General features: G+C 41.1%; 1 pseudogene; it reads left to right on the forward strand.

The window, feature by feature from the left end:
- The first annotated feature begins 12,650 nt into the window (after positions 1-12,650).
- Positions 12,651-13,831, forward strand: LOC101109981 (ADP/ATP translocase 2-like; annotated as a pseudogene).
- The last annotated feature ends 7,845 nt before the right edge of the window (positions 13,832-21,676 follow it).

The raw sequence follows: 21,676 nt of genomic DNA on the forward strand, positions 1-21,676 counted from the left end.
AAAAAAGACACAGATGTGTATAACGGACTTTTGGTCTCAGAGGGAGAGGGAGAGGGTGGGATGATTTGGGAGAATGGGAATTCTAACATGTATACTATCATGTAAGAATTGAATCGCCAGTCCATGTCTGACGTAGGGTGCAGCATGCTTGGGGCTGGTGCATGGGGATGACCCAGAGAGATGTTGTGGGGAGGGAGGTGGGAGGGGGGCTCATGTTAAAATTTAAAAAATAAAAACTAAAAAAAATAAATAAAATAAAAAATAAAATAAAATAAAATAAAATAAAAAAGAAAAGAAAAAAAAAAGAGAAAAAAAAATTTTTCATACCAATAACAATGGTATATCTCCCCATTTATTTAGGTCTTCATTGACTTCTTAGCAATAATATTTTGTCACTTTCATTATAGAGATCTTGTACATATTTTGTTACTGTATCTTTGTTTCATGTTTTGATACTACTATAAAAATACTTCAGAAAATTTAAAAAAAAAAAAGAATTAAAGATTTTAAAATTTAAAAAAAAAAAAAAAAAAAAAAAAGATGGTTAAGTGGTATCTGAAGAAAAGGTCAACAGATTTCATAGAAAGATTCCAGACTTCCTGATAGTTTGGCTTATCTGGAATAAATAACCAACAGTTATTAACCTCAGAATAACCATGAATGTTGAATGTTGACATGGGAGGCCAAACATCATTATAATCAACATGTTAATCTGATATTTTCCAATGCTTATTAGGAGACCTTGGATTTAAATGCTAGGGTGCTGTCTGCTATTAATTCCAAGTGTATGAATATATTGCTGAAATACAGTGAAATGTAAATTCATGAACCCAGTATTTTTGCCACAAAGACTTCAAAACTCTAATGAATGTGTCACTTGCATTTTATGATGAAAAGATGAAGCCACTGCAACTCAAATAAACATCTTTACTTCTGAGGGGCTAGAAGATGACTTAGAAAATAACATATGCAAATTGCATGCATTCCTTTAAAAAAAACTAAATTAGAGCACTGCTCAGTTAAATATTCATAAAATAATGTCTTAAAATGTTCATCTTTAGATGCTGACTTACATCCTGCAGATAAAGGTGTTATAGTATATTTTAATCTCTCGTTTGGAAGTAAGTACAGTGTAAATCTTAAATGAGTAATGCTATGTCAAATAATATCATTGTGGTCTCCCATGCAGCTAAAAGATGGTCCTCAGTTTTGCCCCAAACCTCTGTTATGGATGAACAGTGCATTCATTCAGCAGCCAACAACCATTTATTGAGTGTCTACAATGTCTTACACATTGGGGAGTTGGTGAATAGGATTCACATGGTCCCTAGCCTTCTCTGGGTTACCCTCTAGTGGGTATGACAGACTAAGTATTAAACTGGAAACTTAGAAGTTTTTTTTAATTTTAATAATCTTTGAAAAGTTTCACTGTGACTGTGGAAGACTCAGATCTCAGAGCTTACTCCTATATGTAACTGCAGTTTTCGAATATTAGTTTTTGCCATTGTTGTTGTTCAATTGCTAAGTTGTATCGGACTCTGCCGATTGCAGCATGCCAGACTTCCCTGTCCTTTTCTATTTCCCAGAGTTTGTTAAAACTCATGCCCATTGAATCAGTGATGCTATCCAACCATCTCATCCTCTGTTGCCCTCTTCTCCTTTTGCCCTCAATCTTTCCCAGCATCAGGATCTTTTCCAATGAGTTGGCTCTTTGCATGATCATGTGGCCAAAATATTGGAGCTTCAGCTTCAGCATCAGTCCTTCCAATGAGTACTCAGGGTTGATTTCCCTTACAATTGACTCTCGAGAGTCTTCTCCAGCACCACAGTTTGAAAACATCAATTCTTTGGTGCTCAGCCTTCTTTGTAAGAGCTCAGCCAGCTCTTACATCCATATATGACTACTGGAATAATCATAGCTTTGACTGTGTGTGCTGTGCTTAGTCACTCAGTCGTGTCTGACTCATTGTGACCCCATGGACTGCAGTCCACCAGGCTCCTCAGTCCATCCTGGAGTGGGTAGCCTATTCCTTCTCCAGGGGATCTTCCTGACCCAGGAATCAAACTGGGGTCTCCTGCATTGCAGGAGGGTTCTTTACCAGCTGAGCTACCAGGGAAGCCCTAGCTTTGACTATATGGACCAGGGGCATTTGTCAGCAAAGTGATGTCTCTGCTTTTTAATATGCTAAGTTTTTCGTGGCTATTCTTCCAAGGAGCAAGTATCTTTTAATTTCATGGCTGCAGTCACTGTCTGCAGTGATTTTGCAGCCCAAGAAAATAAAATCTGCCACTGCTTTAATTTTCTCCCCATCTATTTTCCATGAAGTGATGGGACTGGATGCAATGATCTTAGCTATTTGAATGCTGAGCTTACTGGAGTGGGATGCCATTCCCTTCTCCAGGGGATCTTCCCAATCCAGGGGTCAAACCCAGGTTATCTCTCTCGTTGCAAGCAGATTCTTTACCATCTGAGCCAACACAGGAGCCTGAATATTGGTTAGACTTGTTTAACAGCTTATCGGTTTAGTTTGAGACAAATTCAGATCTATGCTGAACTGCTGGGCAGTTCCTAGTATCTTAGGAATGCCAGAAGTTCTGGTGATGCCCTGTGAGATACTAACCCTTGGGTCTAACTGAGGCTGAAACCAAAATGAGGACTGGATCGCACTCCCAGGGGCCAGACTGGATTCCTTCCCCAGTGCTTACTCTTCAGTTTGTGATGCACGTTATCAGATGGTGCTCATTAAGCTCTGAAGGTTCTGTCTTCTTTTTCTTCTTAGATCAGACCATGCCCAGCTGAATCTGTACATACACCAACTCTTCAGCCCTCTTTTCTCTGCTATTTATGTACATGTTACCCTTTTCTCCCCCTTCTAACCTTCTAACTTCTCAAAGTAACAGAAGTTGGCTGCCTGACATGGTCTTTCTGAAAGAGGGATTCTTGGCCTGAAATTCAAGAAGAGTGGTTCTGAAGAAAGGCGAGAAGTGGTGAAAAAGTGGAGAATGGAACACACAGAATAGCTAAGGTCATCTGTGTAGAAGAGAACAGCAAAGCTCAATAAGGAATATCATGTATATTTATCTATCCCTTTCTTCACTTCTCAGTATTTCAGTTAATATAAATAGAGTGTCTATTTATGCTGAATAATTCTTAACCATGTGTCTCCCCACCTCCTGACACAAGAGGACCAAAATCCTACTTCAAATAAAAAGTTCATCAGAGCTACTACTTGAAGGTGCAAATTTACACTAACCTAGAAGGGGTTTCCAAATAGGATGGTCTTAGAATCAACCAGGCTACAACCTGTCTTGAGAATGCTTTGGCAATGCATAGCAAAAGGCTTAAAAGTATTCATGTTGCCTGACATAGTAATCCCCTATCTTGGCAAGTGGCTACTTTCAGAACTATGGGTGTCATTTTTGACTCTTCCCTTTCCCTCAATTTATTTTCAATCTTCTGAAAATCCTAAGGCGCTACAGTTGTAAGGATCCAACCATCTTTCAGCAGCTTCCCTACTAACAGACTATCATAACATGACTGTGGATGACTTTAACAACCTTCTCAAGGATCTTTTCATTTACATCTTCGCTCTCAACTCTCTATTGTCCACACAGCAGCCACAGTGATTCTTTTAGTTAAATCTAAGTGAGATCTGCACATTCCCTTGATGTCGCCCAGTCTCTGGTGGACTGAACCTGTGTAATCTGGCCCTGGGCTTCTTCTCCAGGGGCTCTGAACTCAGTGTCCATCCCTCAGCCCCCATCACTCTCCTCCTTGCAGTTTAGCAAACAGGCCAAGCACAATTTTGCCTCAGGATCATTGCACACATCATTCCCTCAGCTCGCAATGCTCTTCCTTCAGGCGGGACTACCATCCCACAATTCAGAAAGGCCTTCAAATTTATCAAATGTCGAACTTATCAGAAGCCTTCTGTGGTCACCCTGGCCCCCGTAACTCTCTTCCTTTCTCCCTGCTCTACTATTTTATTTTTCTCTGTAGCCATAGTTACCATTTGGCATCTGTATATATTTATTTTCTCTCTCTCTTTTAGAACATAAGTGCATGAGAGCAAGGGCTTCACTTTGTTCTCTGCTGTGTGTTCAGGGCTAGAGGTGTGCCTGGCGCATAGGAGGACTTCACTAAGTATTTGCTGAATCACTGAGTTGAGTTTTTTTAATTTCCTGTGACTCCCATTACTTCCTTTTGGGTATTTCTACAGTTCACCCATTAGGTTATAAATCAGGGCATATCAGTATACAGAGCTCTGGGTCAAGTTTTATCTAAGAGTAATTATGAGGCTGTAGTTGTGTGAGTTTCTGAGAGTAGGAGTTGAAACTTACTACTGGAATTCATAAAAATCACTCTAGCTTCCAGGTTTCTTCTTTCCTTGTTACACCCCAACACTTTTTAACAGCCTTTGGTATTGGTATGAAAGTCACTTCCTGCAAAAAGTTCCCTAATCCCTATTCCTATATCCCCAATACTTAATTTTCCTGCTGTGTGTTTCATAGTATCCTACTTTTCCCCCTACTAAAGCACTTCCCACATTTACTTTTATTCATGTTTAACTGTGATTTTGTCTCGCTGCTGGGCTGTCAGTATGATAAGGGCAGAGACCAAATCTATTCTTTTCATCAGTGTCTCTTTAGCACCAAACATGATGGAATTCATTCAGACTGTCATTGTCAAATGGATTAAAATCTGAATGAATGAGTGAATGGACCACTGGTTTCTACCTCTAGGAAAATCATGTCATGCACAACCTCCCAGTGCCCTTGCCTGCTGGGTCATTCCGTGTGGGTGATTACTGCAGCCTCTTTTGGGAGGCAGAGATGGAAGGAAAGTAAAATCTCTGTTATGAGATGTGCAGTAGAGGAAAGAAGCCAACTGCTGCCTCCATCCCTGCTGCAGGAAAAGGGCTCAGGAAATACCCAGAGATGAACCCCTCTCAGATCATCTTCAATCCAGCACAAATACACTTTACCTCAGAGAAATTTCTCCAAAGTATTTTGAAATCATTGATCAGTTTGCTTAGTGACTAATAAGTATGCCTTTGAGGCTTTCTCTGTGCTTTCAAGGATCTTTCAAAGCAAAGGTAAGGATGGGCCAGAGAAAAAGGTGCAGAGAATCAGATGTAACCCTGAAAACCAGTATAACAATCCCTGCGTGGGTTATTTTAACTGAGGATCTACTGAAGATCACAGGAGAATTTGGTGAGACCTTGCAGAACTTATGCTTTGAATGTAAACAAAGGGAGCAAATGTTTCTGAGCATTTATGCATATTCTCATATTTGGCTCTACTATTAACCTACTACTCCTCCTAAGAAATATCACTTGACCAAACATGGCTGACGGCAATCACTGTGGGTTCTCAGTTTTGAGTCTCTTGTCTTCCATGGCATGAGCTGGTTTGCTTTGAAATATTCTCTTCTTTCCGTGCAGTGTAGGGAATCCTCTTTCTCCTATGAGACCAGTGTCTTCATCAATTCTATTTCTATGTCTCTATGTCTCTAGCTTGTACTTCCTTTTGTTTCTCGTTGGCCACAGAATAGACTAATTTAATGCTAAGACATTCAGTGTGTCTGTTGCCTTTCACCTGGGGAGTCCTGTCTGTTCCTCTTTCTCTGCTTGTCTTATTCTGTGTGCTCTTTCAGCTGAAATGAAGGTGAAAATTATGTAGGTATCTCTGTGCCTTTTTCTTTTTTTTTTTTGCCTAGAACAGTTTTGAGATTGAATTCACTTGGAAAAAAGTCTCCTTATCTGCACAGAAATTATTGGCTGTGCTACTGTACTTCCTCTGATGAATAAATGTCCCAGGGGCTGCAGTAATTGGGGCTCTGCTGTTTAACCATATCATGCCCAGCAAGTGGATTGTGTACCCTCATTAATGTGACTATTCCTCAGCTTCATTCTGAATAGTGTTTAGGAATGTTTTAATGTTTTGAGATAAATGCAATTTACTTCAATCAAATCTTTTTCTTACTTGAAGCCCTTAATTCACTTACTATTGAATATATACTATTCGCCAGGCACTAAATCCTAGAGATAGAAAGACCAATAAGAAAGAAATTACAGGCTAATGCAGGAGAGGGGAAAGAAAATAAGCAATTAAAATGCAGGGTGATAAGTATTGTAATTGATATCATTATAGAGTTTCAGGTACTCTGGATACATCTCTGAAGAGTATTGTAGGGCTTCTGTCTTTTGTTTTGACCATCATAATGATTTTAAAATACAATTCAATAGTGTTAAGTATATTCACATTAAAGAACATCGTTTAAGACAAGGATAAGAGGCATTATTTGATACCTTTATGATATTATGGAAGCACCAGCTTTGGTAATATGAGCATATTTGCAGTGAGTGATACTGTTTCCATGACTCTCTAATGTTTGTCCCTCCTGGTGTTTTGTGCTATTGAAAAATACCTGCTCTGATATACTCAAAGAGGTCTATTTATTAATCTCCAAACACATTTAACATTTTGACTCCCATGTCTTCAACCATCCCTTTCTCTGTTTCTGAAATGCGGTGACCTATTTTCCCCACACACATCCACAGCTTTGGTCTACCTGAGCACCTGCCCCAAGGAGCAAGACAAGCCCTGCCTAAACTCTGCCTTCTTCAATGCTCAAATCACCCACGCCAAAAAATCATTGCCCCACTTGACACCTGTATCAACTTATTTGAAACTGAGCATATGTTACTTTGGAATATTATCCTGACAATATATAAATCCTATTTCACCAACTAAGGTACAAAATGTACCAGGTTTTAACAATAAATCACATGGACTTAAGGCTCATAAGCATGGATTTAAAATATATTAAGCAGTTACTATGTGCAGAGGCGGTACTCAACATGCAGACATGAGGACATGACAAGAAGAGGTTCCCATCACTGAGAACCTTACTACCTCGTGCTTTCATTTACACGATCCTATTTCCTCTTTCAAAAAACAAATCTATGCAATAGTTAAGGAAGATATATTATCCTAATTTTATGATAACGATATTGACAGTAGAGAGACTAAGTGGTCAGCTGATGGAGAATAAAGACCAGTGCTGTTTTCCATGGAGATGCAACAACATACATAGCCGAGAGAACATGGGCTGCTGGAGAGAGAGTGCTTTGGATTCCCGCTCTGGTAATGGCCAGCTGAGCAGACCTGGAATAATTACTTAATATCCCAGAGCTTCAGTTACCTGGTCTTTGAAATCTGGTTGATCATGCCTACTTTATAGAGTTTTTGGAAAGATTAAATCTAATCAGTATAAGCAATGTCCAGTGCATCCCCAGTGATAGCACATGGTAGGTACTCATTAACAGTGTTGCTTTGGTATATCTGCCCACTTACTCACAAGCAGTGCCTAGTAAGCCCTCAATAAATGATAGTTATTATTATTACTACTACTGCAACTACTACTATATTGCTATTACAGCTTCTGTGTCACGAGGGCTGAGACCTGGGCAGTGCGTGTCAGCACAAGTATCAGTTCTTTATAGCTGCACAATCTGACTGTGCCAGTGTCCATTTTGATTGGCTGGTGGCTTTGCTATTTTAGATGTGAAATATTTTGTACAACACTCCTGCCCATAAGTGTTGTGGGACTGTTTTATGCATTTTTATCCAGTGTAGGTAACCTCCTATAACTAATGGCTCTACTTTTTCCCATCAGCACACACCTGCCACAAAGAAGCATCCCACTCAAAGCATTATTAGACTAACACAGTTTTGAAGAACATTCACAGTACTTGGCACATTACCCATTGACAGCCCATCTTGCTTAGGGATTCCCTGTAAATATTAATCCTATACCAGGCAGCTGGATATCAGGGAAATACCTTGAAGTTGGGTTTAATGAACTAGCAGCCATGGAATTGATTTCCTTATCGCTCTCATTCAGAAATTTCCATTTGGCTATATTTCAGACAGGTCAGACGTTTCCTACATGTGATTCAATTTAATTTAATTTATGATCCTTGCTCAATAATCATGACTCCAGGCTAATAGATGCTTTGAAAAGAATCAGAGTGCAGCAAGCGGGCCTTTCAGATGACTTAAGTCTCAGGGCATTTTTCCACTGTACCCTCAGCCTGAATACAACCAGGAGAGAAGGGTAGAAGAGAAGCTTCATTAAACATCCAGAGGCAATGGAAATATAAAGCCATTGAGCTGGATGGGACCATAACCCGCATTAACACGGCTCTTTTGAGTAAGTCTGCCTGTGCCAATGGCGCAAGTGTAAATGTACATGGGATTTTCAAATGACCTTTGCCTCGGGTGCCAGGGAACAAGCTCCTGGCAACAGCAGCTTCTCTGACTCTCTCAGCATCATTCCTCTGACAAAGGAAGTATCGTCACAGTCCAAACTGAGGGCATGTGTTACTTGGGGGAGTAGTAACAGAGATTAAGGGGTATGCAATGCAAGTGTGCACTTGTAATGAAATCTCCTGTACTTACCGCCTGGTTAGAACTCATGATTGCCACAGTATGCCTCTGTGATCAGGCTGAGCATAATGAAAAATAGCAGCAAAGCTTAGCTTTTCAGATGGCTTATATCAGAAGTGGATAGAAGTGTGTTCAAGGCTGAGCTGGTAATGAAGAGGAATCCATGATGCAGAGAATAGCAACTGACGCTTATTCATGGATAAAGGAGGGGTTCTCTGGGTGAGAGATCAATTCGCTGGAGGAGTTCCTAGGTCGTAGTGATTTAATGTCTCTGCCCAAATGTCAACATCACACTGTGCTCCAGACTATCCCATTGTCCTAAGGGGATTGTGTCATCTTCTCTCAGAAGTAATATAGCTTTACGGCAGGTGGGAGTCAAGAAAGAAAGGCACAGATTTTCTGGAAGAGAATTTGACTACACATGCACCTGTGCATACACACACACACGTGCGTGCTCCAGAAATAGGGATCTCACTTCTAGGCATTTAGGTCTTTACCCTAAGGAAATACGCATGTTTGTTGCACGGTTTAATTATAAAGCTGTTCACTGCAATGCTGTCTATATTTCAAGAAAAAACCATAAACCACCCAGATATCTAACAATTATAAATAAGTTACAAAATCATAGTACTACTATATAATAGAATATCATGTAGCAAAAGAAATACTTGTAGAAAAAGTTTAAGGACAGGAAATGTGTTTCATATGTATTGTATATGTGAAATACGTATATAAGGTAGGTAATAAGAATATACATATAATGTGGACAGAGGTTATTTTGGGTGATAAGATCTGGTTGTTTGTTTTATTCTTTTTTGCTTAACAATATAAGAAAAGGCATTACTCTTATAATAAGAAAACCATTTTTCTTTTCTCTAAAGAAAAAAGAGGAAAATTAAAACTATGAAAATAAGTATGTGTGTCAGTTGTGTACATATATAATTATAGATTATTAGAGCCATTAATAAGTATTTATCTATTAATATATATGTGACTATGACTCCATATCAATAAGTGGTATAGGTTTAAGTTTTCATTTTATCTGCAACTATTGTTCTTCCTGGCTGTGCACAGGAAATATTTGACAGAGCTACACAAGAATGTTGTCCATTCAGGGGCTTATCATCATTTGTGCTCCCACCATAATTGATACACATCCCATATTGTCCCATCTTGCTGTTTCCTCCCCTTGCTGTATCTTTTCTCATCCATCTTTAGAAAGCCTACCATTCATCAAGGCCCAATTCAACCCCAACTTTTGAGGATTCCTCTAATTATACTCATTCAGAAGTAGATTCTAATTCATCTTTTTAGACTTTTGACATTTTACCTGAGCTGTGTGCCTATCTTCTCTTCTCTAATAGACTGTAAGTTGATGGAGGGCAGAGTCTCTATTCATCTTTGTATATTCTGAAAATGGGAGGCAATGGTGGGATAGGTACTTAATATTCACTGAATGTTTAAATGAAGTAACTATTTTCAGAATTTAGAGACACACATAGTCTGATTGTTTGCTCGAAAGTCTGACCCATCATAGCATTGATCTGAATGTGAAACCAAATTAAGTATAGATCCCTGGCTATTTTGTGATATTTTAAAAAACAGCTTCAAGTTTAATTAGCACTTACTCTTTGAAACTGGTTCTAATATAATAATTCAATGAGTACTTATGTATGACAATCACCTGAAAGGGAAGAACTCTGAAGAGTAATAACAACCACAGTTTATAACTCTTTCCAGGAGCATCTTATCCCTGGGGACGTGCTAGCACAAAGGTTAGGAATAGGGTAGCTGGAAATGGTCATCTTGTGGCACGGGCTGCTGACCCGTCTTTCCATGCCCTCCAAGGTGATATTATTAAGATCCAAGCTGAGAGCTTCTGAAATGACATCTTGGGTGGGAAGCACTCTGCAAACCCTAAAGGGCAAGGGAAATGTTAGTTATAATTATTACTATTCAGAGAAATCTTTTGCGAAGTGGTTGGGGCATGAACCTTCCTGTTTGAGAAGGTGAGTTCAGTACAGCCAGGTTGGTGCTGCACGAATTGTTTTCCTTTCTCTTTGAGAACACACTTCAGAGGCCTGCCCTCTCTGGAAAATGACTTGATCTGTAAATGTCAATGATTCAAAAATATTTCTGAGGGGGATTCTAGCCACATACAAGTCAGAAGCTCAGTTAGAATTCCCTGATACTTGAGGCGAACACTCCTGTCCAGTTCCACATTAGGACTTTCCCTCTGACCTTACATTTCAAGGAGGGCTTCCCAATGGTGAGCGGAAACCTCCTGCGGAGTCCTCATTTGCCCCTCAGTATAAAGGACATTCTGATTAGAGCCTGCAAATGGCAAACATTTTAGTGGCTATGTTTACATTTATTCTTACTATTGTTCATAGAACGGATTCAAATGTGATTCCATTTACAGACAGCTCATAAATAGTTGGTTCTAAGTTTAGCCTTAATCCCTTTGGGAATAAGTTCCTTTTATGGTTCACAATGTGACTCCCTAGTTTGAAAAAGAAAAAAAAAAAAAAAGCAAATCCTCTAACACTTAGAGGAAAGCACATTCTATTTCATGAGCTTTCTTAAAAATTCTGGGAGCGTGATTAAGCTGTTTGCTTGCCAGCATGAAGCCACAGAGGAGAAGGCAGAGGTGACAGAACTTGAAAACCCCTCCAAAGGGTAAACCAGAGGGAATAGAGGAAAGAAAAGATTCTTAGAACTGTCAGTCTGTAGAAACAAGAAAAAATTTCATAATATTTTAAAAACAAACGAACAAAATCTAAAGCAAATTAGTCCATCAGACATGCGTTCAGCTTGCCTAGCTTGAGAAATAATGAATTCAGAATAGGACAGCCATAGGATACTAATACCTTGTATTAGTTTCTCTAAGGTCCATCTAGTCAAGGTTATGGTTTTTCCAGTGGTCATGTATGGAAGTGAGAGTTGGACTATGAAGAAAGCTGAGTGCCGAAGAATTGATGCTTTTGAACTGTGGTGTTGGAGAAGACTCTTGAGAGTCTCTTGGACTGCAAGGAGATCCAACCAGTCCATCCTAAAGGAGACCAGTCCTGGGTGTTCTTTGGAAGGACTGATGCTAAAGCTGAAACTCCAGTACTTTGGCCACCTCATGTGAAGAGTTGACTCACTGGAAAAGAGTCTGATGCTGTGAGGGATTGGGGGCAGGAGGAGAAGGGGAAGACAGAGGATGAGATGGCTGGATGGCATCACCGACTAAATAGACATGAGTTTGGGTGGACTTCGGGAGTTGGTGATGGACAGGGAGGCCTAGTGTGCTGCGATTCATGGGGTCGCAAAAAGTTGGATACGACTGAGAGACTGAACTGAACAACATTATTATGGGTCTTTACTTTGGAGTGCTAAATGAAAAAGCACAAAATCCCCACTGTTTTATAAAGTGAAGCTGTCCAAGCTTTGGACTACCACCCAGAATGAGAAGGTCCTAGGCCTAATGGAATCAGCGCCTGACTGAATCTATCCAGATGAATGAGTCAGGGTTCCCAGTCCAGAGACAGCCTGACAGCACTATGGCTGCTCTAAGCTCTAGCCATTTCAAAACTCACATCATTAACTTATTGCCATAACTCCAACCACTTAGATATAAAATACTGACTTGTTGTTAATCCTTCACAGTGTAGCTCTATCTCAACGATATTCTTTTGTTGTTTAAGTGGGCTTTAAGAAAGAAAGTGAAGTCTCTCAGTAGTGTCTGACTCTTTGTGACCCCATATTCTGTAGCCCACCAGGCTCCTCCTCCCATGGGCTTTTCCAGGCAAGAGTACTGGAGTTGGGTGCCATTTCCTTCTCCAGAGGATTTTCCTGAGCCGGGTCTCCCGCATTGCAGGCAGATGCTTTACCATCTGAGCCACCAGGGAAGCCTTACTTCTCTTCTATTCAGGTGAATAAATCAAGTACCTGTTGATTGAAATCTGCTGGTATTTTTTTAATAGATTTTTTTTTTCCCCTGGGCTTGCAGGATCTTAGTTCCCCCATGAGGAATCAAACCTGGGCCCTTGGCAGTGAGAGCATAGCATCTTAACCGTTGGACCACCAAGGAATTCCACCAAGTGGGCTTAAGGGAATAATAATATAATTAAAGAGATTTTTAAATAGGGTAATTACATATCTTAGCTTCCAAACCAGGGCATTTTTGAGAATAAAAATCTTGCTATTAATAATTTCTCCAGCCCAGAGCCCCAGAGTCCAAGCTGGGTCCTCGCCCATCTTTCAGTTGTCCACTTACTCTTTCCTTCCAAGATGACAGATGCTGCCGTGTCCTTCGCCAAGGACTTCCTGGCAGGTGGAGTGGCGGCGGCCATCTCCAAGACCACGGTCGCGCCCATCGAGCAGGTGAAGCTGCTGATGCAGGGGCAGCATGCCAGCAAGCAAATCACTGCAGATAAGCAGTACAAGGGCATCATAGACTGCGTGGCTCATGTCCCCAAGGAGCAGGGAGTCCTGTCCTTCTGGCGTGGTAACCTGGCCAATGTGATCAGATACTTCCCCACCCAGGCTCTCACTTTGCCTTCAAAGATAAATACAAGCAGATCTTCCTGGGTGCTGTGGACAAGAGGACCCAGTTTTGGAGCTACTTTGCAGGGAATCTGGCATCAGGTGGTGCCGCCGGGGGCCACGTCCCTGTGTTTTGTGTACCCTCTCGACTTTGCCCGTACCCGTCTAGGAGCCGACATGGGCAAAGCTGGAGCTGAAAGGGAATTCAGAGGCCTCGGTGTCTGCCCGGTTAAGATCTACAAATCTGACGGGATTAGAGGCCTGTAACCAAGGCTTTAACGTGTCTGTGCAGGGTATTATTATCTACCGAGCTGCATACTTCGGTATCTATGACACTGCCAAGGGAATGCTTCCAGATCCCAAGAACACTCCTATCTTCATTAGCTGGCTGACCGCGCAGTCACGGCGGTTGCTGGGTTGAGTTCCTATCTGTTCGACACTGTGCGTCGCCGCATGATGATGCAGTCAGGGCGCCAAGGAACTGATATCATGTGCACAGGCACGCTTGATTGCTGGAGGAAGATTACTCGTGACGAAGGAGCCGAAGCCTTTTTCAAAGGCTCGTGGTCCAATGTTCTCAGAGGCATGGGCGGGGCTTTTGTGCTTGTCCTGTATGATGAAATCAAGAAGTTCATCTAAGTTATCTCCTAGTTTTTCTCCTTTGACTAGGCATGTTGTATTATATAACATATCTTGAGCATTCCTGACAGACTGTTAGCTGTCTATTTATGAATGGCAACTATTTACTGGTTGAAAATGGGAAGCAATAATATTCACATGACCAGTTTTCTCCTAGAGCCATTTCCATGATGACGATGGGACCCAATTAATTTTTTATTTCAGTCACTCCTGGCAAATAACAAATTTGAAGAAATAAAAAATACCTGGAAAAAAAATAATTTCTCCAGGAGAACAGGCATAAGCCAAACTGCCTAAGAAATTTCGTGTTGTTGTTGTTGTTTTTAAATTTTCCCCCTTTATTTCTTCTTACCCATAAAAGAAAAAAAAAAAATGTGAAAGACTTTGAAATGACCCAGAAACATTATTGGGTATCTTCAATGCAGATCTGTTTCCTAAACACCGTTCCAAATTAGCTGATTTTATAGGGTCTCCACAACTTTCACTGTCTTTGAACTGTTATATTTCTCTCTGAGTTACACATAACTGGCAAAATGGAAATGCCTCTTGTCTGCAGAGATAAAAGTTTTTAAAAAGATGGAAATACAATTGATTTCCTCCTGCCTCCTTTCCAATAAGACCATTTCACAACTGTTTATAAATTCATTTCAGCATTGTTTATTACTATTATATCTGTGTTACTTTGAATTCATCTTTGAACTGGTTATGACTTCTTACTGGTTCTTAGTTATTAAATTAACTAAAATCTTTGAAATATGTTTGATATATGTTGATATTTATAGGTTTTACCCTTTAAAAATTCTTTAATATAAAAAATTTAATTTCTTCTCATTTTCCTCCTTACATTACCCGTGGACTAGCAAATTCTCCATTTTACCATAATAGTGGTTCCTTCATAGCTAAAGAGATCACTACCTTCTGAGGTCATTTATGCATTCAATATTGAGTAACATATATTGAGTAATCACTAGGTTCCAGGCATTGATACAATGACACAGAGAGAAGAGATTATAAACAAGGAAGAATGGAAGCAGGGGGACCATTTGGGAGTCTATTATAAGGACCCAAGTAGAAGATGAGGGGGTGAGGACTATGACAAATGTACTCTGACTACAACCACCTTAAAGGAAGAGCTGACAAGAAAAGGACTTACTAGTGGAGTGGATGTGATGTAAAAATGAGAGAGAGAAGTCAAGGGAATCCCCAGGCTTTGGCATGATTAATGAGGTAATTTGCCGTGCCGTTTTCTAGAGATTGGAGGGACCGGGGATGGGGTTGAACTGGAACACTCGCTTCCCCAGCTGACTGGCTTCAGCTGAACAAGGTCACCTCCCTTCTTTGTGCAATGACTTACTGATACAGGGGTAAAGCGTGACCCCATTAGCTGAATCTGATTCAACTCTGAATAGCCACAGCAGCTCTGGGGCTCCCTCTGGGATAAACTGAGGCCTTTGTCCTAAAGGCAGCAGCACTTCTCCCTTTGCCTAATCCTGCTGCCATCACTCCCTCAGAGGAGTGGATCCTGAGGGCAAGCCCCCCAAACTTCTGCCTGCAGGTCTCCATCTCTGAAGCTGCTTCTTGGGACCAACCTACAAGAGGGAGCTAGAGTTCAAGGATCAGGAGTTCTCCCTCACATCATCTTCCACATGCCTGTAGAAGGTTACTGAAAGTAGATATTTGTGGGACTTTCCAGCTTCCCTGGTGGCTCAGACGGTAAAGCATCCGCCTATAATGTGGGAGACCCGGGTTCAATCCCTGGGTTGGGAAGATCTCGTGGAGAAGGCAATGGCAACCCACTCCAGTACTCTTACCTGGAAAATCCCATGGATGGAGGAACCTGGTAGGCTGCAGTCCATGGGGTCACAAAGAGTTGGCCACAACTGAGTGACTTCACTTTCTTTCTTTCTTTCTCTCTTTCTTTCTCTCTTTCTTTCTCTCTTTTCTTTTCTTTTCTTTCCAGGTAGGCCAGTGGTTAGGACTTCATTTTCCAATGCAAGGGGTGTCAGGTGGCTAGGATCCCACATGCCTTGTGTCCAAAGCACCAAAACATAAAACAGAAGCTATATTATAAAAATTCCATAAAGACTTTTAAAATAGTCCACATCAAAAAAAAAAAAAAGGAAAATAGATATTTGATGCTAGACTCTGCCTGCTTATCCTCTCCTCACTCTACCCTCCCCCTGCCCCCTCAAAAGAGAAATGAATGGCTCTCCATTGCCCTTTGCCAGTCTCTTTCAGGATATATCACAGCCTGCCCTCTATTTTCATCCTTATCTCTCACCACTTTGCTGTAACCTCCCAACACAACCTACATTTTTAATTGGAGTAACTATTTACTGTTTCTTGGAAACTACAGATAATCCCAATTTATGATGACTGCTCAACTTAGAGATTTACCCTTTAAAAAATTCTTTTAGCTAAAACCGCTGTTTGAAAATTGAATTTGGATCTTTTCCTGAGCTACTAATAACACAATCGAATATTCTCTTGTGAGACTGGACAGTGGCAGCAGCAGCTCCCAATCAGCCATGCTATGAAGAGGGTCAACAAAAATAAGGTTGCAATCATTCTGAACCCACACAACCATTCTATTTCTCACTTCCAGAACAGGATTCAGCAGATTACATGAGCTATTTAACACTTTATTATAAAACAACCATTGGGTTAGATGATTTTGCCCAACTGTAGGCAGTTCTTGAGACTCCTCTGCCTGGTTGCCCCCATCCTGCCATGCCATCCCCCCAAGAGTAAGTACCCACTTTGTAAATGTATGATCTCTCAACTCCTAGGTTGGTGACACGTGTGAAAAGATGAAGAATAGGAATTCATCTCTCTCCACTCCTCAGTTCTCCCCTACTCATTTATGGAGGATCCTCGCTGTCTTGACTCTTTGGTAGGATCTTGTGATCCCATTTTTATTCACACCTTACAAAGAAACCTAGAGTAAACATAGAAGTCTAAATAAGTGGTCAACTGCGGAGTTCAAACCTGCTTCCTAATAGAAGGAAGGGCGTAAGGAATACAGGAAAAAGCGGGGGAGCAGTTACAATCCAATTCAAAGTTCCATTTCTGCTGCCTCCCAGGCCTAGAGAAGGTGCAAGACACCCTTTACACACAACAGACTTGTTCAATAAGGGGAAATTTCTGAGGAAAAGAACAGCAATGAATATAAGTTAGTACCTCAGATTCTCATTCATACAACCATAACATCAAGTCGTATTTTAAAAATGGCCCCTGGGGGAAAAAAATGACTGTTTCTCAGAAATTCATTTTAAGGTGATCAGGTTACTTTAGACCATCTTAAAACTTCTGAATCTGTGAAAGGTTGATTTTGATGGTAGAATTAAATACTTCCTTTGCAAAGATGGAAGTTTCCTGAACTTAAGGTTAAATGGAAAATTAGTTTCTCAGATTTTCCTACCCTTTAAAAATATACAGTGTTTCCATGCCCTTTTGATGAAAAGTATCAGTGGCATACAAAAATTAAGAGAACAAAATACTTAATAAAAACTCATTAAAACTTAAAATCCACTAGTTTAGAATGTATGATAATTTTGACACTGACTGTTGATGGTTTCCTTTCTATTGCCTGTGATAAAGTATTTTGAAGTTATTGGTACGTACAAAAGAAACGAGGGGAAAGAGCTCACTCTTTAAGGGAAGAAACTTCTGAAGTATTGTGGGAGCATCCCTATGCTGGCAGACAATATTAAAATTATTCTTAAATTACTCTTTCAAGCAATCAAGTTGGATGAGGATCTACCGCTTGGTTTAGGAGGCTAATTTAGATTCTGTGCAGCCTGGTGGAGCGGAAAGGCTCCCTCAGGTGCTGTCTATGTGATATAGATGTTGGGTTTCACTTTGGGCTGATCCACCTTCCCACGATCTTGGCTGCTGTGAGGAGTAGAAGAGCTGCCCTCTGTGAAGGTTGGTGCCTCCAAACCTACTAGCTCTGCAAGAGGAGGGACCCGGTTTACTGATCTTATTATTCTCAGAATCTGTCACATAGTAAGCACTAAACACGTGAGCCATTAATTATTATGTAATGATGTGCCATAGACCTGCATTTCCTTCTGGAATATTCTTCATTTTTTTTCTATTTATTTATTGATGCATCCTTTCCCTGTGCCCTCAACCCAGTTATTCTAAATGCGTCTGGCATTCAGCACAGTTCTGTGGCCAGAACATAAATCAAGTGCCTTTTATGAGCAGACAAAGGATTTCACTGCAAGCAGGTATTTGAGTCTGCAAATAACCTTAGAAATATTTCTTTTTCTGCATTCTTGCTCTAATGATGTTCAAAGACATGAAGGCTTTCCTGGGAAGCCCCCAGCCAACAGGTTCATATGTGCGGATCACTGGATAATGGGATCCACAGCCACAGAAACACAGTGTCCACACAGTCTGCTACTGCCTAGTGCTCAGGGGTCTCCTTAGAAACCAACAGGGCTGCAGTGAATCTGGGCAGCAGGTGAGCTGAGTCACATTAGGAAAGGGCCAATTCACAATTCACTGTGCCTCTGATTCATCCCCACCTACTCCCCCGGCTCTCTGTGTAGAGTTCATTCACATTACCTCTTGGTGAATGCTTACTGAGGCCCCAGAGTAATGCTGGACACTGTACACCTGCTTCTAGGAAGAAACACTCTATGGAGGGGCTGTCATCCTTGAAAGAAATTGAAAGTATTAGTCACTCAGTTGTGTCTGACTCTTTCAGACCCCGTGGGCTGTAACTTGTCAGGCTCCTCTGTCCATGGAATTCTCCAGGCAAGAATACTGGAGTGGGTAGCCATTTCCTTCTCCAGGGGATCTTCCCCACCCAGGGATTGAACCCAGGTCTTCTGCCTTGGAGGCAGATTCTTTACCGTCTGAGCCACCAGGGAAGCCCTGAGTCTTCCTCAACTTTCAATTTAAGAGCTTTAATGAACTTCAAGCTGAGGCTTGTTTTCTGCCAAGCTCCTCCCTTCTCTGTTCTTTGAGTATCTTGTCTACAGGGGCCAAACGTTCAGCGGCTCTCAATACAACGGGAGGGGAAGAGGATCCTGAGTGTTGTCTGTCCATTTGTTCAACCCAGAGTTGGAGGATAACCCTGTTAACAGGGAGAGGTTGAGAGTGGGAAATGCAGAGTTAAATGCAGCCATGAATACTACAGAGAATCAATAAATATTGACAGGCAAGAGTGCAGACGGAGGGAGAGAAACTTTGCTAATCTCAACTAATACTGGTTAATAATACAGAACAGGGACTTGTCACCAGCCAGAGATGCCAAAGCTATAGTTTTTTCCAGCAGTCATGTATGAATGTGACACAGTTGGGCTATAAAGAGAGCTGAATGCCGAAGAACTGATGCTCTTGAACTGTGATGCTGGAGACTCTTGAGAGTCCCTTGGAATGCAAGGAGATCCAACCAGTCCATCCTAAAGGAAATCAGTCCTGAATATTCATCAGAAGGACTGATGCTGAAGCTGAAGCTCCAGTACTTTGGCCACCTGATGTGAAGAACTGACCCATTGGAAAAGACCCTGATGCTGGGAACGATTGCAGGCAGGAGGAGAAGGGAATGACAGAGGATGAGATGGCTGGATGGCATCACCGACACATGGACATGAGTTTGAGCAAGTTCTGGGAGTTGGTAATGGACAGGGAAGCCTGGCGTGCTGCAGTCCATGGGATCACAAAGAGTCGGACACAAGTGAGTGACTGAACTGAACTGATATACCCCCAGGGAAATACCAGTGGCCCCTCTTGGCAGCTCTTGGACAAACAGCACAGAGTTCTGGGTTCCAGGGAGAGGATAAAGTGCGTGGAGCGTCAGAGCAGCTGAGACCTACCACTGACAATTAAACCTGTTTACATTTTCCTTCACAAAGAGCTGGACATGCCTGAGCCTCTGAGCACCTCTTCCTTAGGTGCATACTTCTGTTGGAGACAGAGGTCATCTCCAATGACCTCACAGGGCTCTCTGGGGCTGCGGCCACATACCTCCAGGTAGCACGCATGCATGCAACACACACTGAGCTGAGAGGTCATTTGAGTCCCTGGTCTGGTTCCCAACTCTTTCCAAGATGTTTATACTGAAACCAGATGAATCCAATGAGGCAAGACTTGGGAAACTGCTAGCATGTTTGAAGGAGGATTAACAGAATGCAAAAATTTTGTAAGGTTGTCTATGTTTTCTGCTAAATTTCCCAGTAGATTCTTTCATAGCTTCAAGAGGTTAGAGAAAGAGAAATCAGAATGTTATAACCATGAGCTGAGTTACAGCTGTGAGGCCTTTTTCTGTGGCCTGAGGCAAGTTTCAAAATCCTTGTTTTTGTGGCTGGAATATGATTCACACCTGACTCTCAGGACACATCCTGTCTCATCCTTTTATCTTTGACTCTGAATCATGTCAAAACTTTTTACCACATACCATAGAATACTCCATATGTAAAGTTCTTTTTTTTCTAATTTTTAAACATTAGTCTACCTGGTATATCAACAAATCAAAAGACCAAATATTAATTGAGCTTATCCCAATTGTGTGTAATTCACAGGATTAAATCCTGGGGGGTGGTGGGGCGGGGAAGAGAAAGAAACAAGTTTGGTAAGACATGGACTCTTCTTCCAGGAAGAAGGTCATAAGCTAATAATATTAGGTCCCATTTATTGCAATCTGCTATGAACCAAGCATTTCACTTTTATTATCTCATTAATCACTTAATCTTCACAGGAATCTGGTATGTGTTTGTATGTGAATATGTGTGTATGTGATTTATGCTATTTTATTGTATTAAAAATCACAGTCAAGGGAACTTCCCCTGGTGGTCTAGTGGTTAAGATTTCACCTTTCAATGCAGAGGATGTGGTTCGATCCCTGGTCAGGGAGCTACACGCATCACAGCCAAAAACCAAAACAGAACACAGAAGCAATATCGTAGCAAATTTAATAAAGAATTTTAAAAAATCACAGTCAATGCTTCCAATCTTGCTGAAATATATTCATGAAACTTAGATGCACTGCATATTTTAAATACAGTTGATCCCAGATTCAAACATTAGGTTATGAACTTTCTTGGTGGTCCCATGGTTAACAATCGCCTGCCAATGCAGGGGACATAGGTTTGATTCCTGGTCTGGGAAGAGTCCAAATGTTGTGGTGCAACTAAGCCAGTGTGCCCCAACTATGACACCTGCACACTCTAGAGCCCAAGTTACACAACAGGAGAAGACAACACAATGAAGAAGCCCATGACCACAAGGAAGAGAAGTCCCAGCTCGCCGCAACTGGAGAAGCCTGTGTTCAGCAACAAAGACCCAGCACAGCCAAAAAAAATTAACAATTAAAGAAAATAGTTTATTAAAATGAGAGCATATTAAAGTGTGGGTCGAAAAGGCAAGAGAATTCTAGAAAAACATCTATTTCTGCTTGATTGTGTGGATCACAATAAACTGGAAAATTCTGGAAGAGATGGGAATACCAGAGCACCTGACCTGCCTCTTGAGAAACCTGTATGCAGGTCAGGAAGCAACAGTTAGAACTGGACATGGAAGAACAGACTGGTTTCAAATAGGAAAAGGAGTACGTCAAGGCTGTATATTGTCACCCTGCTTATTTAACTTATATGCAGAGTACATCATGAGAAATGCTGGGCTGAAGGAAGCACAAGCTGGAATCAATTTCCAGGATTGCTGGGAGAAATATCAATAAGCTCAGATATGCAGATGACACCACTCTTATGGCAGAAAGTGAAGAGGAACTAAAAAGCCTCTTGTTGAAAGTGAAAGTGGAGAGTTAAAAAGTTTGCTTAAAGCTCAACATTCAGAAAACGAAGATCATGGCATCTGGTCCCATCACTTCATGGGAAATAGATTGGGAAACAGTGGCTACTTTATTTTTCTGGGCTCAAAAATCACTGTAGATGGTGATTGCAGCCATAAGATTAAAAGACGCTTACTCCTTGGAAGGAAAGTTATGACCAACTATACAGCATATTAAAAAGCAGAGACATTACTTTGTCAACAAAGGTCCATCTAGTCTAGTCAAGGCTATAGTTTTTCCAGTGGTCATGTA

Source organism: Ovis aries, chromosome 10, assembly GCF_016772045.2.
Source record: "Ovis aries strain OAR_USU_Benz2616 breed Rambouillet chromosome 10, ARS-UI_Ramb_v3.0, whole genome shotgun sequence".
In the NCBI taxonomy this organism is placed as follows: domain Eukaryota; kingdom Metazoa; phylum Chordata; class Mammalia; order Artiodactyla; family Bovidae; genus Ovis; species Ovis aries.